Genomic DNA, 8342 nt, shown 5'->3' with positions numbered 1-8342 from the left:
ATTATGTGGGCCATAGATTGGGTAATTAGGCAAAGTCTTTTCCATGGGGTAGGGGAGTCCAGAACTAGATGGCATAGGTTTAGGGTAAGAGGGGAAAGATATAAAAGAGACCTAAGGGACAACGTTTTCACACAGAGGGTGGTGCATGTATGGAATGAGCTGCCAGAGGAAGTATTGGAGGCGGGTAGAATTGCAAAATTTAAGAAGCATTTGGAGGGTTACATGAATAGGAAGGGTTTGGAGGGATATGTGCTGGGTGCTGGCAGTTGGGACTAGATTGGATTGGGATATCTGGTCGGCATGGATGGGATGGACGAGGGTCTGTTTCCATGCTGTACATCTCTATGACTCTATGAGAACTGAATTGGTAAATTTCATGTCAACACAAAGGCGACGATCTAGCAGGAAGAGTGTCCTTGTCTTCTCCTCCATTAAAATATTTCAATAATTCCAGCTAAAAGTTAATAATGCATGACATGAGTATGGCATACTGATGCAAGTGCGTAGAAGTGATTTGCTGTCTGAATTAACTAATATAAGGAAAGACAGGGTGAAAATAAAACTGAAGAATGTATCTCAGACATCTGCATTTATTTGACATAATTGTTGAGGTCTGAAAGGCAATAAATTGCAGTATTGTCACGCAATTCATGTATGAGCTAACTTTTACATCAAAGTAGTATCGCTGAGAGGCCATTACAAAAAAAAGTAATATGGATGCTCGATTTTATAGCTGAAGAGGAGAGGGTGGAAATACTTAATATTAAAAATCCAGAAATGGTACACGGGAAGTGAGAGCTCAAAATCTTTTAAATTCAAGAATAATTTATTGTTGTAACTGTATGTGTCATAAGAGCCAAGGATGATCCAAAGCCCTCAGGAGATATTCGGGCAGTTGCCGTGTAGCACCGGGAAAAAGAGCAAGACTGTATTAGGAAACACAATATTAGGAAAAAGGTAAAACAGAAAATCGCTAGACCAGCTGGGACGTAAAGCGGGAAGAAACAGGCTCCAGCAATTGGGGAAGAGAAGAATAAACCGACCAGTTGTCACTCCGACTCATGAGTGCTTATGTAATGATGTGAAACATGAAACATGTTCAGGTGCAACAACACTTTGCTCTGAAAGGGAGTGACATACGTGCGCTGTTGTGAAATTAGAAGTCCTGGTGTTCTGTGATACATCTTCATCCGAGACCTAAAATCATCCACTGGTGGCATAAATATTCAGAAAGAGTAGGGGCTGAGGGATTGCATACACAATGTCCAGATGCAGACCTTCTGCATAACATTTAATGTCAGGCTGCTATGGGGCAGACCAGGCACCCTCAAGAAGGCAGCTTAAACACTGTGTTTTTCTAATTTTGAAGGCTACTTTAAATTCTTGTGTTCCGGATGCAACGAAACTGGTCAAATTGCCCGACATAAAGCAATGCATAACTTATTCAAACACTATAGTTAAATACAACAAGGAAGAACTTCGAATAACTTAACTCTACTGGAAAACTTAACAGAATAATAGATGCATTAGTTATTACTAATTAATAGTTCCAATCCAGCAACATTCTATTAACGCACCATTGGGCAAAAAGAAAAGTCAGAAACAGATTGTCTCAAGTGCAATCCAGCAGCAGAGAAAAAAAATCACGTGAAAACGCAGAGAAAATTAAAAAGCCAAGGAGACATTTACTACAGGTTCCAACACTGTTGAGATTCCAACAGCAACTGATGAAAGCTCACTAAAAATCCATGATCTGTGAGAGCTTGACCACAGCAATTCAGACCGTTTTATAGTTCGAACTTTTAATAAAATCTAGTCCTCACAAGTTGTTTACCTGCTTCCGTCTGTGCTGCATCTAGTCCTCTAGTCTCTCTTGAAAAGAAACCAGGACAAAATGCCGCTATTAAAACCACAGCAGCATCACACGGGATAATGAAAGATGGATCAGTTGTGATATTCATCCCATTTGTAAGCATACCATCTATTTTTAATCTTCTGAACCAAATATAAAAGAAAGGTGTTTATATGTCCACACCTCCAAAGTCACAGTCCAAGAGAAAATGACTACAGTCAGTGTGCGATATGCTGCAATCTCAATTTGACCATACAATCCTCCCATTATCCTTGTACCTCAAATACATCCTCTGCTGGACAAAAAAAAAGATGATTACATCCGGTTAATATGGTCCAAATCAAGGAATTGATGCTCTGGGAGACAACATCTGTTATGACTTAATGACAATGGTTGTGCGCAAAGTTCCCTTGGTTGAGAATGTTGTCTTATGTTATATAGTGCCTCACAGTTGATGCCAACTGGACTGATATCTTTAGTATGTTATCTACGATATATAATCAAAATATTAGGAAAGCAACCTTGTACATTTTAGCAGAAGATGTCAGTTAATCATAGTTGTGAAAAAGCACATTTCCTTCTCAAAGAGGAGAATGATATGCATTAATGCACCCTAAAAATTCGTTGTCCTACTATTTACTGTTTTTCCTACTATTCCTACTGTTTGGCATGCGATGTAATTTATCTGCTGTTACAGCAGAAACTAATCTTGCATATTGCTTGCACATGAAATCAAATACAAAGTCACAAGTATTCCTGAGGGCAGAGTGACCTTGTGAACTAGCGGAATGCCTGATCTCGCACTGTACATTTCATATTTTAAGTGCTTGTCTGATAAAATAACTGGTTACTTTTCTTGAAAAGAATGATAAACTTCTCTTCAGTAGGGGCCGGCAGGTAGCAATGATCACCCTAGCATCATGAGTAGCTATCGATGTCATTGAGTGAAGTTTTCAGATTGGTGATTCGCACAGTGTACATTTTCAGCTCGCAAAATAAAACGCATTAAGAGGTGTCAGAGGAAAGTGACTGTGAGCGAAAGAAAGGCTACAGGGACAAGAGGCATCGCCTCCTTTGAAACAGACCAAAGATTCGAGTGAAAAATAAAGAATGTTACAACCACAAATGCACCAAAGACAGCGAAATATCAGGGATGATCATCCCAGCACTCCAAATTATATGGGTTCCCAGGCACCCTACCTTCATTCTACTGAACTGTTTCCAAGTATTTAAAATGTTCCCGTCTATCAGATCTGTACATTTCTTTTCTTCCTTAAATTAAGTTATGTGTTATATCTAAACTGCAGCTTCATGGTAAATAGAACAACCCATCTGAAAATTGCGTACAAAATGGTAAAATTCATAGTTGGGAGTTATAATGAAATGTAGAGATGGCAACATAGTCTGTATTAACGTAATACAACTTGCATTAATGTATTTTTTTCTGGTCAATGTTCTCTCCATAAGTTTAGTTTTAAATATTGAAACGAACAGTTCAGCGAATTCACAACCCAACAGGAAAAAATGCTTTCTTCATAGCCAAAATGATGTCGGCCAGCCCAATAATTAAAAACAACAGAAAGATGCATTTAGAACCGACACCCCCTCATCAAAGAATCATGTTCCAAAACTGCACATATAATAAATTAGATTGATTTAATCTAACAAGCCTGAATGAAAGTATTTAAATAATAAGATTGACTGCCTTTAAATCATTTTATCTGGAGTAAAGAGCGTTTATTTCTAAACTATACTGTCATTAGCTATCAGTGGCCAATTGCAAATAATTGAGGTTCGTTAAAAAAAACTTTGGAAATATCAACAAACGCAAGAGGGGATTTTAAATGCGCACCATTAAATACAAGATTCATTGATGTTGTCACTCTTTGAGAGCAATTTTACTTTAAGAAACGCCTGGTGCAGTTATGGGTAAAGACTCTTTGTGTCGCTGTCTACCAATAGGAAAAGCAAACGCTGCAAGAGGTCTACCTCCCCTTCCTATAATATGAAACACAGCGCAGTAAAGAAGAGCATGCAAAGTCGCCGACATCTACATCATCTTGCACTGAGGGTTCGGTCAATTGAGATTTTACCTTTATCATTTTAATGTCATTTTTCTTTACCAGAAAATGTATTTGACTTCATAGAGAGCGAGTTAAAACAAAGAGATAGGACGGCATTTTGGCAGATTTACACTTGGATCAAACCCGGAACAATGGCGAAAGGGCTCAGCCGTCTGTTCTATTTTGTGTTGCCGACTTGTGACTCGGATTTAATAAGACCATAAGACCATAAGACATAGGAGTGGAAGTAAGGCCATTCGGCCCATCAAGTCCACTCCGCCATTCAATCATGGCTGATGCGCATTTCAGCTCCACTTACCAGCGTTCTCCCCGTAGCCCTTAATTCCTCGAGACAACAAGAATCTATCAATCTCGGCCTTGAAGACATTTAGCGTCCCGGCTTCCACTGCACTCCGTGGCAATGAATTCCACAGGCCCACCACTCTCTGGCTGAAGAAATGTCTCCGCATTTCTGTTCTGAAATGACCCCCTCTAATTCTAAGGCTGTGTCCACGGGTCCTAGTCTCCTCGTTTAACTGAAACAATTTCCTAGCATCCACCTTTTCCAAGCCATGTATTATTTTGTACGTCTCTATTAAGTCTCCCCTTAATCTTCTAAACTCCAACGAATACAATCCCAGTATCCTCAGCCGTTCCTCATATGTTAGACCTGTCATTCCAGGGATCATCCGTGTGAATCTCCGCTGGACACGTTCCAGTGCCAGTATGTCCTTCCTGAGGTGTGGGGACCAAAACTGGACACAGTACTCCAAATGGGGCCTAACCAGAGCTTTATAAAGTCTTAGTAGTACATCTCTGCTTTTATATTCCAACCCTCTTGAGATAAGAGACAACATTGCATTCGCTTTCTTAATCACGGACTCAACCTGCATGTTTACCTTTAGAGAATCCTGGACTAGCACTCCCAGATCCCTTTGTGCTTTGGCTTTATTAATTTTCTCACCATTTAGAAAGTAGTCTATGCTTTTATTCTTTTTGCCAAAGTGCAAGACGTCGCACTTGCTCACGTTAAATTCCATCAGCCATTTCCTGGACCACTCTCCCAACCTGTCAAGATCCTTCTGCAGCCTCCCCACTTCCTCAGTACTACCTGCCTGTCCACCTAACTTCGTATCATCGGCAAACTTCGCGAGAATGCCCCCGGTTCCCTCATCCAAATCGTTAATATATAATGCGAACAGCTGTGGCCCCAGCACCGAACCCTGCGGGACACCGCTCGTCACCGGCTGCCATTCTGAAAAAGAACCTTTTATCCCAACTCTCTGCCTTCTGTTAGACAGCCAATCCTCAATCCATCCCAGCAGCTCACCTCGAACACCATGGGCCCTCACCTTGCTCAGCAGCCTCCCGTGTGGCACCTTATCAAAGGCCTTTTGAAAGTCTAGATAGACCACATCCACTGGGTTTCCCTGGTCTAACCTACTTGTTACCTCTTCAAAAAATTCCAACAGGTTTGTCAGGCATGACCTCCCTTTACTAAATCCATGTTGACTTGTTCTAATCAGACTCTGCTCTTCCAAGAATTTAGAAACCTCATCCTTAATGATGGATTCTAGAATTTTACCAACAACCGAGGTTAAGCTGATTGGCCTATAATTTTCCATCTTTTGCCTTGATCCTTTCTTGAACAAGGGGGTTACAACAGCCATCTTCCAATCATCCGGGACCTTTCCTGACTCCAGTGACTCTGGAGTCACTAATTTTCGGTCAAATACTATACGTGATCCCCGAAGAAATCGAGCGCGGTGCTTTTGTTGGGAATATTGCGGAAGATTTGGGCCTAAGTGTTGGCGAGATGTCGTTTCGCAAATTTCGACTCGTTCCTGATGATGAAATGCAGTTACTGAAGGTGAACATGGAGAACGGTATTTTAGTTGTGGACGAGAAAATTGACAGAGAAACTCTGTGGACGAAGCGCATCCTATTTTGTTTCTCGGAATGTAGCGGTAGAAAATCCATTGGAAATGCATCGTGTCGATGTGAAAATCGGGAGCGATGGGAGTAAAATTGCAGAGCTGATGTTAGGAAACCCCTTAGACCCTGAGCAAGAGACAACATTTCACCTGACACTGACGGACATTGACGGTGGAATTCCTCGAAGATCTGGTACTGCAGAAATAGTAATTACTGTACTGGATGTAAACAATTATGTGCCAGTATTTGATAATCAGTTACACAGAGTTAGCGCATTGGAGAACATATCTAAAGGTACCTTAATCATAACATTAAATGCTGTTGACTTAGACCAGGGAACAAATGGCGAAGTAAAGTAGTATTTAACCAGCCACGTTTCTCATAGTGTGAGGGACTTGTTCAGTTTAGACTCCGCACTTGGTCATGTCAGAATTCAAGGATCACTGGACTATGAAGAGGAAAAGGTTTATCAACTTGGAGTAGAGGCTTTGGACAATGGCAAACCCGCATTGGTTGGACGCGCCGAGATTATTGTTGAATTAGTTGACGTTAATGATAACGCGCCGAAGTTAAAAATAAACTCGCTATCCATTGAAGTGCACGAAGATATTCCAAGCGGGACTGTGATCGCTATAATAAGTGCAATGGATCATGATTCCGGTGAAAATGGACAAGTGCAATGTCAGTTGCAACCAAATATCCCGTTTATTCTTCAAAAATCTGCGAACAAGCAATATAGTTTAGTCGTCAGTGAAACACTGAATCGCGAAATCTCTCCTTTCTATAACATCTCCATTTCAGCCTGGGATGCAGGGTCACCCCGTTTTTACACAAATAAAAGTATTCACATTTCGGTTTCTGATATAAATGACAATGCACCACAATTTACCCAGTCGTTATATAATGTGTTCCTGATGGAAAATAATGCTCCAGGCGCATCAATATTTGCTGTTACCGCCTTGGATCCTGATTTGGGCAAAAATAGCGAGATATCGTATTTCCTATTGGACAGTTTCATACATGTGTTTAGTGTTAACCCCGAAAGTGGGCGGATTTACGCGCTGCACTCTTTTGACTATGAAATGCAGAAAAATATTCAGGTCAAAGCTCAGGCTCAGGCTCAGGATGGTGGAACTCCCTCACTGACCAGCACTGCTCTCTTGAGTATTGTTATTCTGGACCAAAATGACAATACGCCAGCCATACTATCACCTTCAAACGACAACAGTTCGGCTGTAATTGTACCAAAGTCTGCAAGTCCCGGATACTTGGTGAGCAAAAGTTTTGCAACTGACGCAGATTCTGGACAGAACGCACGACTTTCCTACCAGCTCATAAAAGCTACTGATTAGAACATTTTTAGCATGGGATTTACTTCTGGAGAAATCAAAACAACTCGAAATTTTAGGGAGGAAGATGCTGTTAGACAGACGATTGGAGTTTTGGTCAAGGACAATGGGCAGCTGAGTCTCTCAGTATAATCTCTATTCTCTTTACAATCCAAGAAAACGTTACTGACAATAGCTATGAACAAAGAAGCGAACCTAGAAATCCTGAATTATTTTCAGATTTAAATTTTATTTTGATCACAATTTTAAGATCAACGTCCTTTATATTTCTATTAATAATACTTTTCCTGATCATTGTGAAATTCAAACAAGGCAAGGAAATTTCTTGTTTCACATCCAGAATTTGTCGCTATGGACGGAGGAATCTAACCGATGCCTCTCGTAGTAGAGCTGTTCCAAAAGCAAATTTAAATGATCTAGATTCGGCTCGAACACTGCCTATTCGGGAATCATATAATTATACAACTTGTATCTCCCCGGAATCCTCTAAGACCGATTTTTTGTTTTTAAATCCGTGTCACCCGACGTTGCCTCTGGATGAGACTAATATCCGTGACATAGAGCGATAATGTAATGAGTCAATATTTATTGCGATCAATTTGCATGTTTCTACATCTATGTGTTTTTTTTTGGAATGCTGGCTCCGTCTGTGCAAAGGTTGAGGCAGACGCAATCTTTGTGGATGCTGTATCTGAAATGCTACTTTGTGATTGCTACTAACATTAGAACATATGCCGGGCTTCTTCGAGACTTTGTTCAATTGAAGTACTGAAAATTATGATAATAACCTGTGGTGACAGGAAGAGATTACAATGGAACCTTCAATTTTCAGTATCCTGGATGCCATTTATGTATTGTAGTTTGACCATTCCTTGTCACGCAAGGACTCACATTGCTTGAATAACATCCTAGTCGCTTTAGAAATATTGCAGTATGACTAGAATTTTTCAGAACACTTTGAGGGGAATAACACATCGCTGATTGCGTAAAATTCTGAATAATTTTGAAGATAAAAAAGAACATGGAGCAGACGTCTTCTAGTTGAACCCTAACGCCTGCCTCGCCATTTAGTTTCATCACGGCAGATGAGATTACTTTGCTATAATAACTTTTCACCACCTTACGTTAGAAGAAACCTGTTAC

General features: G+C 40.5%; 1 pseudogene; it reads left to right on the top strand.

The window, feature by feature from the left end:
- Window positions 1–862: 862 nt before the first annotated feature.
- Window positions 863–7768, top strand: LOC122556969 (protocadherin gamma-A5-like; annotated as a pseudogene).
- The last annotated feature ends 574 nt before the right edge of the window (window positions 7769–8342 follow it).

The sequence above is a fragment of the Chiloscyllium plagiosum genome, unplaced genomic scaffold (assembly GCF_037043375.1).
Source record: "Chiloscyllium plagiosum isolate Xiang-an unplaced genomic scaffold, Cpla_swu_hap1 HiC_scaffold_16, whole genome shotgun sequence".
NCBI lineage: Eukaryota > Metazoa > Chordata > Chondrichthyes > Orectolobiformes > Hemiscylliidae > Chiloscyllium > Chiloscyllium plagiosum.
This window is presented reverse-complemented; position numbering and strand designations above follow the sequence as displayed.